At 40.2% G+C, this 10887-nt stretch overlaps 1 protein-coding gene across 1 annotated transcript in view; it reads left to right on the top strand.

Annotated features, from left to right (window-relative positions):
* The window catches only part of LOC138973593 (uncharacterized), a 409985-nt gene that overhangs the window by 144609 nt on the left and 254489 nt on the right, over positions 1-10887 (top strand). The gene's annotated exons all lie outside the window — the stretch shown is intronic.

Below are 10887 nucleotides of genomic sequence, written 5' to 3'. Positions count from 1 at the left end.
AAGTATTACCGAGGTTATCTGCACGTACTGACTAATACTGCTGTCGTGCCCTTTAAGGAAACACGGGTTAAATCGCCGTTCGGGTGTGAGATCGCCGTATCTTTCGGTGTCAAGCGCTTTACGTTTGCAAACTTTGTATATTCTTACAATTTGCCGCTTAAGTTTTATTGACTTTAGCGAATACTGTGTTCTGATTACATTTTCCGACATCCTGAGTGTAAATACACGCCTATTTTCAACAAAGTCGCACAATTTCGACATGTGCATTGGTGAAAAGTGAACATGTGCAGGACATCCAGTATTGACAGGGATTTTACAAGGGCAGTTCGTTCTGAATATTCAATTGTAAATGAGGCTCCTTCCACAATTCAATATTCATTTCAGATTATTCAAGATTTAATATTCATATTGCAGTTGTTGTGGGTGTTGTTGTTGTTGTTGCTGGCCTATGAAGTAGTAACACATGTATTAGTAACGTATGTACTGCCCTTTATTTTGATTGTCAGTACTGATTAGCATGGTGACTATGAAAACAAGCAGTTTTTCGTCCATGTATATAATATAGAGCATATATTTAAAAAAAAACTCTAACCAGCTAGTTGTAAACCAGGGAGTTTTGTTTCGTGTACAGAGATGATGTAGACCAGCCGAGCGGACTCTTGGTGGGATAGCGTGTTTATTACCGTGTTTTTTTCTAGAGCGCGTTGTGTGTTGGTAGAGCACATACTAGTGACTTTATCCCCGAGTACGCAGTACTAGGGTCCTGCAGACTTTAATTGTGTGTGTGTGTGTGTGTCTGTCTGTGTGTCTCGACTTAACAGCTTATTGCTGGGAAACTACTGGGCGCAGTTCGTTCAAAAGTTGATACACTAACTTGATAATAGGTCCGATTGATCGTATTAAAACTTCATAATGTTACCTGGGACCTAAATGCAAAATATTCCACAAAAACGACTCTTAACGGGGGGAGTTTTTGCGGTGGGAGGCTGGTCGTTTTGCGAACAGCCAGTCACTGAACTAAAGGGGAGACTTGGGCGGCCTCAGCCGAACACGTCACGGAGTGACGAGAAAAGCATGATTTGCAAGCCAGCCGCAGCTGGTGGGGATTTGGTCTCGGCAAAGAAACTACAATACAGTGTTAGGTCTCGGTGAGACTGAAAGAGAGAGAGCGACAGATACACACAGTGATTCAAGGCGCACAACTCTAGTAAAGTTGTCGTAGCACGTCCGTCTATGGCCAAAGTGATCCGGGTTCGATTCCCGGCATGGGCGGTCTATTTTTTATTTATTTATTTTTTTAATTCTTGTTTACTATTGTCTATTATGAACGTTTTAATGTTTTATTTCACTCTAATAATTTTTTTAACCCCTTGACTGCCTTAGGACGGGTATACCCGTCCTGCACTTGTGCATTATTTCCATGATTAAAAACAGATTCTTGGTTGAATTTACTTTAAAAATAACATAGGTTTTACTTTCCTACCTACTGCCAGTTTGGAGCTAGAATTTTTTGTGAATTATTACACCCCGAACTCCAATATTCCCTGGCAGTCAGGAAGTTTTGATTGGCAGCGAAAGGGATTGTGTAAAATAAATATATATATATATATATTTTTTTAAATCCAAGTGATCCGGGTTCGATTCCCGGCATGAGCGGTCTATTTTTTAATTTTTTTTAAAATTCTTGTTTACTATTGTTTATTATGAACGTTTTAATGTTTTATTTTACTCTAATAATTTTTTTAATTGTGTAAAATAAATAAATATATATATATTTTTTTAAATCCACGTGCACAAGACAAAAACTTTCATACTGGGGGAGCGAGCCAGTCTGAAGAGTACTCGGGTCCAGCGCCAGCGTTTTTTTTTTATAGTGTTGTGGCAACAGAACTTTTTTGTAGTAGAGATTTGACTCAAGCTACTTTTGATTTGAGTGCGGAGCATGAGTTTCCACCTTTTTCAGACTAAGTGTTGAAAGTGTTTATTGAAAAAGTAGCATTAGTCTGACGGACCTATTTTTAACTTTTATTTTAAATGCTTGGTGATTGTGTGCGTGTGTGTTATGCAATAAAAGAGGACAGAGAACATTCAGCAATTTATTCATCAAACTTTTATTTTTAGTGTATTCTCTCCCTCTCGCTTCTTCTAATCAGTTGCCACCACCCGCATGCGCTCCACCACATCTATCTATATATATATATATATATATATGTTCTGCGCAAAGTTAGAATCCGGTTTCATCCTAGAATGGACCGGGTCCAGGTTGGAATTCTAACCCTGCGCAAGTACAGGGGTGCCATTCTAGAATGAAACCGGATTCACCAGTCGCCGGGGGCCGTAATGTTTGTAGGTAAGACAGAGTTGTCTTCCCTTGAATTATCTCCACCTGCACCTTCCCTTTGATAAAATGGGGCTGATTTGTCTACCCCTGAAAAAAATCCTTTGGCGATCTTGCGATGTCATGTCATGTCAAGAAAGTTGACACTCCTGAGTACGCAATAAACAAAGGCAGACCATAGCAAGGGGGACTACCAGGGCGGTAATGTTTGCAGGGCAGTTGTTTTTGTGATGAGAGCCGGTTGCGGCCGCTTGCAATGTCAGCGCTGTCTCCCTCTCGGAAATGTCCGGTTTTTTGACAATTTTTTTGACAGACAGACAGACAGACGGTCAGACCGACTAACCGACAGACAGACCAACAGAAAAACAGAGTGAGTTATAGAGCTGTTGTCACAAGTTTAAAAAAAAGTTGACATTAACAAAAACAGAAATCAACAACAACTTTTGTCTGGTTTTATAATATTATGGGAAAACATTGAAAGCAATTCATAGTAGTAGTACTACCACAACAAATACTCTCAAAGGGGAATTCCATGCCTAAAAGTTTGACAGTTTTTATTTAATCTATCAGAATCCCTACCTTCCAAACTGTGATATGCCCACGTTTCAAACTCCTACAACCCTGCATTACTACTACACAAAAGAACAAAGTTCCAAGAATTATATCCTGGTGCACATTTATTTGTAGAGGAAGTACCAATCATTCAAGAGAGTTCACTTGATTTACAAATGGATTGGAGGTCTGTCATTTCCAAGCAACTGAATTGTAGCTTAAAATCAGTGAATACCCTTTATTTCTGACCAAGCCTCATTGCAATGACAGTCAATTAATTTTTCTCTCCAAAATCACAACATTATACCATGTCATACTTTCAAATAACCTCTAATTGCCCTTGAAAAAAATACAGGCTCCTGACGTTCTCAGTGCCCAGTGACGGCAGAGATTGACGAATTGCAATTCAACCGTGTAGCAAGATGACACCACTTGATCCAGAGGTCAACTAATGATTAGTAATGACATTCCAATTCACAGCATCTTGATTGACAAGCTTGATTTTCCGTAATAACTGTGGAAAGTCAGAATTTTCAAAAAATTTCCCTGAAAAGCATAAATACTCGAAGCTCAGCGTTCACAAATGAATCAAATGAAAGAATGAAATCGATGATTAGATGCCACAAGACCTTATGTCGAAATACAAACGCCAGTTATGGGATGATATGTCATTTTGGAGAAAACAGAGACGATTTTCTACAGAAACTAGCCTCGCCTTTGCCGATTTTCGTGGGGCCCACCGCAGCCAATTGCTTTCGTTGTGGTCGGCGCTCATAACGAGGGGTTTGCTATGGCTGCGAGTCTTGTGGTCAAAGCAGCACCGTTCTTAAGAGGCGCATGCCTGATAGAACGTTAAAGCTAGTTAAAAAAAAAAAAAAAAGCCTTTCCCTCGCTCAAACTATATAGTCATATTATATATCGATACGAAGCTAAAGACTTTATCTTCACAATTCAGAAGACCAACTTCATGCATATGAATAAGATTAAAAGTTACAAGCGAGATCGGCAAAACACTGTCAGTCCGGAAATTTCCGTTCGTAGCGATCAGTGCTGAGTGTCTCTCAAAATCGTAATCACTTTCAGAACATCACAATCCCAATTCACGATGTCTTTGAGTAAAGTGTAAAAAACCCGAAAAAAACACCCAACCAAACACACAAAAAACAAAAACAAACAGAAAATCCACATTTGTGGCTTTGGCTGTGTGATAGTCTAACTGAAATGACTATTCCAACTTGGACCCAAATTCCAACCTTGCGCACGGCCGATTCTAGAATGGACCAGCAACAAGGGTTTCATTCTAGAATGGCACCCCTGTACTTGCGCAGGGTTAGAATTCCAACCTGGACCCGGTCCATTCTAGAATGAAACCGGATTCTAAGTTCGCGCAGAACATATATATACGACTTGTGTCTGTCTGTCTGTGTGTGTGTTTGTTCCTCATGCGCGGCCAAAGTTCTCGATGGATCTGCTTCAAATTTGGTGGGCATATTCAGGTAGACCCAAAACACAACCTGGTCGATGAGATATTTCAACACGTGCTCTCAGAGAGCAGCGCCGAACCGATTTTGGTTTTATTGTGGATCCATTTCCAGTAACTCTTCCTTATCTTCTCCAGTGTTTTCAGCGTTTACCTCCCTTCCTTCGTGTGGCGCGCGGATATTCCCATTCCGTTACTATTTTTAGAAGGTCACTACACTGTCCAGAACGCTGTCCTTGCACCCCTAAATTGTCCTCACGGTAAAAGTGCAAAGGTCGAATCAGTTTATAGCCACGCGAAAAATACACTGACATCTATCTCTCTCTCTATATATATAGATATATCTATATATATATACGGCTTCTGTGTGTGTGTGTGTGTGTGTGTGTGTGTGTGTGTGTGTGTGTGTGTGTGTGTGTGTGTGTGTGTGTGTGTGTGTGTGTGTGTGTGTGTGTGTGTGTGTGTGTGTGTGTGTGTGTGTGTGTGTGTGTCACTGTGGGCAACACCTATGGATTGCACAGTTCTGTTTGTGATTTGGTCTGGCGGCTTTGGTGTGTATGTATGTTCTGGCCTTCCTTTGAGAAGCCATAACAGTTTTAAAAGGGCTTAGGGATAAGCTCTAAATGTCTCAATCCTGTGTGAGTGGACTTCGCCTCCAAAGGTGATTGTGGTGTTTCGGCACTCAATTACATTCGGCGTCGTCGACATGGATGGGACTCGACATGATATGATCAGGAATGGCATTACGGTCACTGAATCATTTTCGTGCTGTTCCCATTCCACGAATCTGGGAGGGACCTACGCTTGGCGGGTCCATGTTTCGGTTCATTCAAACGGGGGCGGGTGTGACAGGGAGACTACCGCCGCCCTTCACAGCAGACTCTGCAGAGTTGTTCGCCTTAAAAGTTGTGAGATATTTATAGCTCCTTATAGCTCGCAAGGCAACACCTGTGGATTGTAGAGTTCTGTTTGTGATATCGTAAATATTTAGCATCAAATTTGGTGGGCATATTCAGGTGGACCCCGGGCACAAACTGGTGGATAAACACCGGCGAAGCCGGGTATTCCTCTAGTATAAATTAAACTAAAACAGTATACTTACAGTTTTGTTCATTTGCTATCGCTTTTAGAGCATTAATTGCTAAATCTGGTTCAACAGAACAAGGCTGTCCCATTTGTCGTCTGCTGCAGATCTGTCGTTTGCTACAGAATTATCGGCTACTAATCAAGTTGACCAACAACATGGAAATTGCCACTTACAAAGTTGGAGATACGGTTAAAATAAAAGGTGGCGAAGAAGGTCGGATCTTGCGTGTGTTATTTTTCAATTTTAAAGTAAACAACGTTGTCTAGGTTCAGGTCATGCAGGCAGATAGATCTAGGTTAATCTTACTGTCAAGTTTTGACCTACATTGAATAGACCAGCAGAACAAAACTACTGCAGTACAGTACAGGGGGTCTGCAAATAGGTCAAGTTAGTGTGTTGATCTCCAGCAGGCACAGTGCATTTGATGAGGTGGTTTCTGTGGGAAATCGTAATGCTGATGCAACTTGCAATCCAAATTATGTCAACCGTGTTGGATGTTCAAACCCAAAAGTGGGTCAACTTGACAGTTGTGCTCCGTTTTCCCAAGACAGATAACTTACTGGCCTAAGAGAACGACAGACATCAAAGTTAGGCTCACCGAAATGACGATTGAAGAAGTAGGCCTAAGTTATCCAAATTTGAACACTGAAGCACAACAGCTCGAATAAGCACAAATTCAGCAATCATCCTCATCGCTTGTAAAATCACACACGCAGTCTTTTGGCGAATGCCACTGACAACCGACTTGGGTCACCGACTGAAACCGGCCGGTAACTGCACAGCATCAAATGCATTGAACTGCGCAATCTCGGAAACATGACTGGGACAGGTAGGACGAAAGCCACAAGCCAACAATGCAGAATATTTCCAAATTCATTTCAACACTCTAAAAATAACTGTTATTCGTTTTCTTAAGCTATGTAGATGACTGAATACAAAAGCAGACGTTTTATGGCGCGTTTGCCAAAAAGACAAAATCGCACATGAGTAGAGTTCGTGTCAAAAAGTATTTTTTAATTTTAATGAAAATGTCTGAGTAATGGGATAAAAAGCTTACACACCTCGTCCTGAATATCTTGCATATTTTTCCTCGGGTAGATTTTCAGGTATAAATATCTTGCATATTTTCCCTCGGGTAGATTTTCAGGTATGTAATACCTGAAAATCGACCCTTGGGAAAATATGCAAGATATTCAGAACTTGGAGTGTGTAACCTATATATCCTTTAATAGGAATAAACTGCTCAGCTTCTGATATACTTGTTGATGGTGTACGTAGGTAACGTAGGTATGTTCATCATCAAAGAGAACTCAGCAACATTTTCTGACAACAAAGCTTGATCTGTGAATTAACACTTTCTTTCTTTCTTTATTTGGTGATTAACGTTTTAAAGGCACACTCAGCTTCCCGTAAACCATCAGTTTCTGGTCACAGACACTGTCAGGCTTTTACAAACAGTACAAAGACCCTTTCGTTTAAACACTCTCTGCTTGAGAACATCCTAGGTGCCCTCCGTAAAGAGCGAGTATTTTTCAAAGAATTTATTTTTGCGTGGCCAGCCGGATTGTCTCACAGACAATCGGACGCCTCCTAGCACTAGAACTACATTTAAAAATCTAAATACAGTAATGAATTGACAGCTTGTAACACAAACATTCTTAAATCATAAAAAAATTTCATCAAGACAAGATCAGTACAAATCGAAGTTTTGAAAGTTTTAAAAAAGGGAGGCCGGAAGCACGTCACGCAAGGTCTTGTTTCTAAAGCAGACGAACTTTCTGCATGTCGATGCTTTTTTTTAAATCTACCGCGGCCGATAAGTTCGTGTGACTCGCATTCGTTTGTTGCATTTTAGATTCAGTGGAACACATGTCAATTACGTGCTATTGCAGATACAGCGAGTCGTATTGAAATCACAAACTGACGACTAAATTGTGAAAAAAGGAAAGTGTGTGACACGGGTTCACGATGGCTCAGGGGTAACATAAACCACGAAATCTGGTGTGTGGTTTACGCAAGCTAAATAGTCATTAAAACGAACTGTGTCATTTAATGCTGTTAAATGCTATTGCAAGCGTGTTCCATAAGGTTAGAACTGCTTTTTTCGTGAGAAGATTTAAATCGTTCTGTAAACCATTGGAGGCAGACTGGGCCTTTAATGTCCTACAGGCTAAATAGTTCGCCTCTCTAAGGACATGATATGGGTTATGTGATAATTTGAGTTTTACGCCCTCACGGCTTTTGATCTTTCTTTCTTTCTTTATTTGGTGTTTAACGTCGTTTTCAACCATTCAAGGTTATATCGCGACGGCGGCTTTTGATGAGATTCACGAGTGTATGCGTGTTTAGGTGGTAAGCTTATCAGCCATCTGATCTTATGGCAGAATAACCGAGGTCACTGTGGTGACACAGGGGTGGTATATGGCTACCATCTCTGGGTCTGCACATAAAGTTGTCCCGCGTCCATCCCGGCCCGGATTCAAATCTGCGACCTTACGATCACAAGTCCACTGGCAGTGCTCTACCAACTGAGCTAGCGTTTGGATCAAGAAAAGAGAAGCATTTAATTATTCTATACTAAATTAAACAGGAGAAAAACATCACACATGTAACCAAATACAAAGTGTACATTTAAACAAGAGCAATAAAAGAGGGGAGTAACTCAGTATCGCAAGCCTTGTGTTCAATGAAATGTTAAAGTGTTAACTCCCTTTAATAGACCATCACCGTAATTGTACCTCTGCACCTATATGCAACTGCCCCCCGCGGGTTAGGGGGAGTCCCATATTGGTTGGGACGAGAAAGAATTTACCCGATGCTCCCCAGCATGTCGTAAGAGGCGACTAACGGATTCTGTTTCTCCTTTTACCCTTGTTAAATGTTTCTTGTATAGAATATAGTCAATGTTTGTACAGATTTTAGTCAAGCAGTATGTAAGAAATGTTAAGTCCTTTGTACTGGAAACTTGCATTCTCCCAGTAAGGTAATATATTGTACTACGTTGCAAGCCCCTGGAGCAAATTTTTGATTAGTGCTTTTGTGAACAAGAAACAATTGACAAGTGGCTCTATCCCATCTCCCCCCTTCCCTCCGTCGCGATATAACCTTGTGTCAGGAATGAATTATTTACAATACCGACTGTCAGTCAGAAGGCTACTAATCATTTATACGCATTCGTTATTCTCCTCCGATTCATTCCAACAATAAAAGAAAATACGTGGAGCTCAATATGTTTATATAGCTCACTGGTAAAGCATGTACATATATCAACGTTCAGGATTCACACACATATACACAATACGCCCAGGGTTCTAGATGAGTAAATTAATGTGTTACCCCATCACCAGAACAGCGTAGTGTAGTTCATCTGTTTCTCCATCACCCAGCCGACGCGGCGACTCCTGGCGTGGTCCGTAAAGTCCGGTTAGTAGATCACGTCGCTCTGCTTCGTGCATCTTCGTCTCTTCATGCGTCTGCTTGAATGGTCAAACAAGCTCTCGCGAATTCCATCTTCTGTCTCTGGGAAGACTCCTGTGAAAGTAATTCTTGAGTCAGTATTCCATAGGCATAACACACACAGTAATTCACTCATCATTCACCCTGGGCTGTAATTACACTCTACATTCAACCACACACACACACGAATTCTTAAATAACTACTGTCAATACTAATATCAATTCCCATCCATGTCCGAGTTATTTATCCACACATTAAACAACTATTCAGAATATCCAGATTAAGAACTAGTACAATGAACACTTAAGTTAACATAGCAGCGAATATTAAGAATGCCTATTCATAAACATACTAGTGTTCCTTAGCGAAAACATATCATGAAAAATAGTTTACCTGAGCACGCGAGCAAAGAATCTTCCCCGACTTGCCGCTTACATGTTCAATGGGCAAGTGAAGCTAACAGCTTAGGTGACTGGCGACACAAGTCTAACAGCTCACCTTACAAAAAATGGACATTCAGGTTTTTCACCTGTTGCACGTGAGTGCGTGGAGACTCGGCTCTACAGGTAACAGTACAGGCCTCATAATCATGGTCCAACAGGCATGCGAATCAATAATAATGTTTTTCGCGATACGAGTCAATTAATGCATACTAATAACATCATCATTTCATCATTAATTAAGTACTCATATTACATTCATGTTCATACATAAAACCCATAAATGTCATATCTGACACCTTGAATGGTTAAAAACGACGTTAAATACCAAATAAAGAAAAGAAAGACCTATATGCAACTGAGGACCGTGGCTAAAACGCATGGGGATTGCAAATGAAAATTGCATCTGCGATCATTTGTTCATCACACGTGTACCGAGGAGACAGTTAGATTTATTTTAAATAAAATGCAGGTTTCTGGCAAAGGTTTATTGAGAGAGAACAAAAGTTTAAAAATGTGTGTGTATTTTGCATACTTAGACACCTCTCATGAGATATGGTACAAGTTGGAATGAACACAAATGTTGTAAAATGATTTATAGTTCAGGTTGACCCCCTAAAAAAGGCAACCCAGTAAAATACTAAGAACTCCTGAATTTGTTCAACAAAATACGTCATATTTGGGGTACATTGGCTTGAAATATGGGAGGATAACTGCACAAAGTTTAACGTTTGTTTGTTAAATGGTCTGACTTAAATGCCTTTCAAAACAAAATTCAACAGTCGGGGATTGACTCATAAGTACGAGTTTTGGCACTTTCTAAGTTGACTTTACTTCGTATGTAGACTTGAGATCCGGAAAGGTTTGAAGCAATCCATTTAGTCATTGCTGAAATACAGCGCTTTTTGTCATGGTACCCCACAAATTGGACGCAGAAACCTCTCGTTTTCTACTGCTCATGTGCTCCACACCTGCATCAGTAGAAATTATATAACACAAGAGATACGCAAGATAGCAAAACAAAACAACCTGTTCTGGATAGATAATTAATTTTGCTTTCTCCTCGTACGTAAACTTTGCTACGTGGCGCCTATTCTGATTTTTGTCGATTTTTTAATTGGTACCTGACGTTTTTGTCAGGTCGATTTCGGGGGTACCCCTACTACGGTGGCGGTCACGTGACACATTAACCGAAATCTTTGTTCCAAAAACTGGGTCAGATAGCCAAGTGGAGGGCCTTTAATGGCATATAAAGTTTGAATGAAATGACAGGGCAATAAATGTTTTAGTTGGGGTACAAAATTAGGTGCAATAATGTTTTTGCAGAGTTTATATAGCTCATTTGAACCCCTTTAAGCTTTGGCACTTAAATGTTCTCCTTTATTGTAAAACTGTGCATTTGTTGCTGTGCTTTTAATTCAACAAAATTTAGCAGCAATCAGACCACTATTTTTATTTTTATTTTAAACTTTTTTAAAGTTTTCTTCTTCTCCTTTTTACATTTAGTCAAGTTTTGTTAGGGGGAGTCCCATA

The sequence above is a fragment of the Littorina saxatilis genome, linkage group LG8, assembly GCF_037325665.1.
Source record: "Littorina saxatilis isolate snail1 linkage group LG8, US_GU_Lsax_2.0, whole genome shotgun sequence".
Taxonomy (NCBI): Eukaryota; Metazoa; Mollusca; class Gastropoda; order Littorinimorpha; family Littorinidae; genus Littorina; species Littorina saxatilis.
This window is presented reverse-complemented; position numbering and strand designations above follow the sequence as displayed.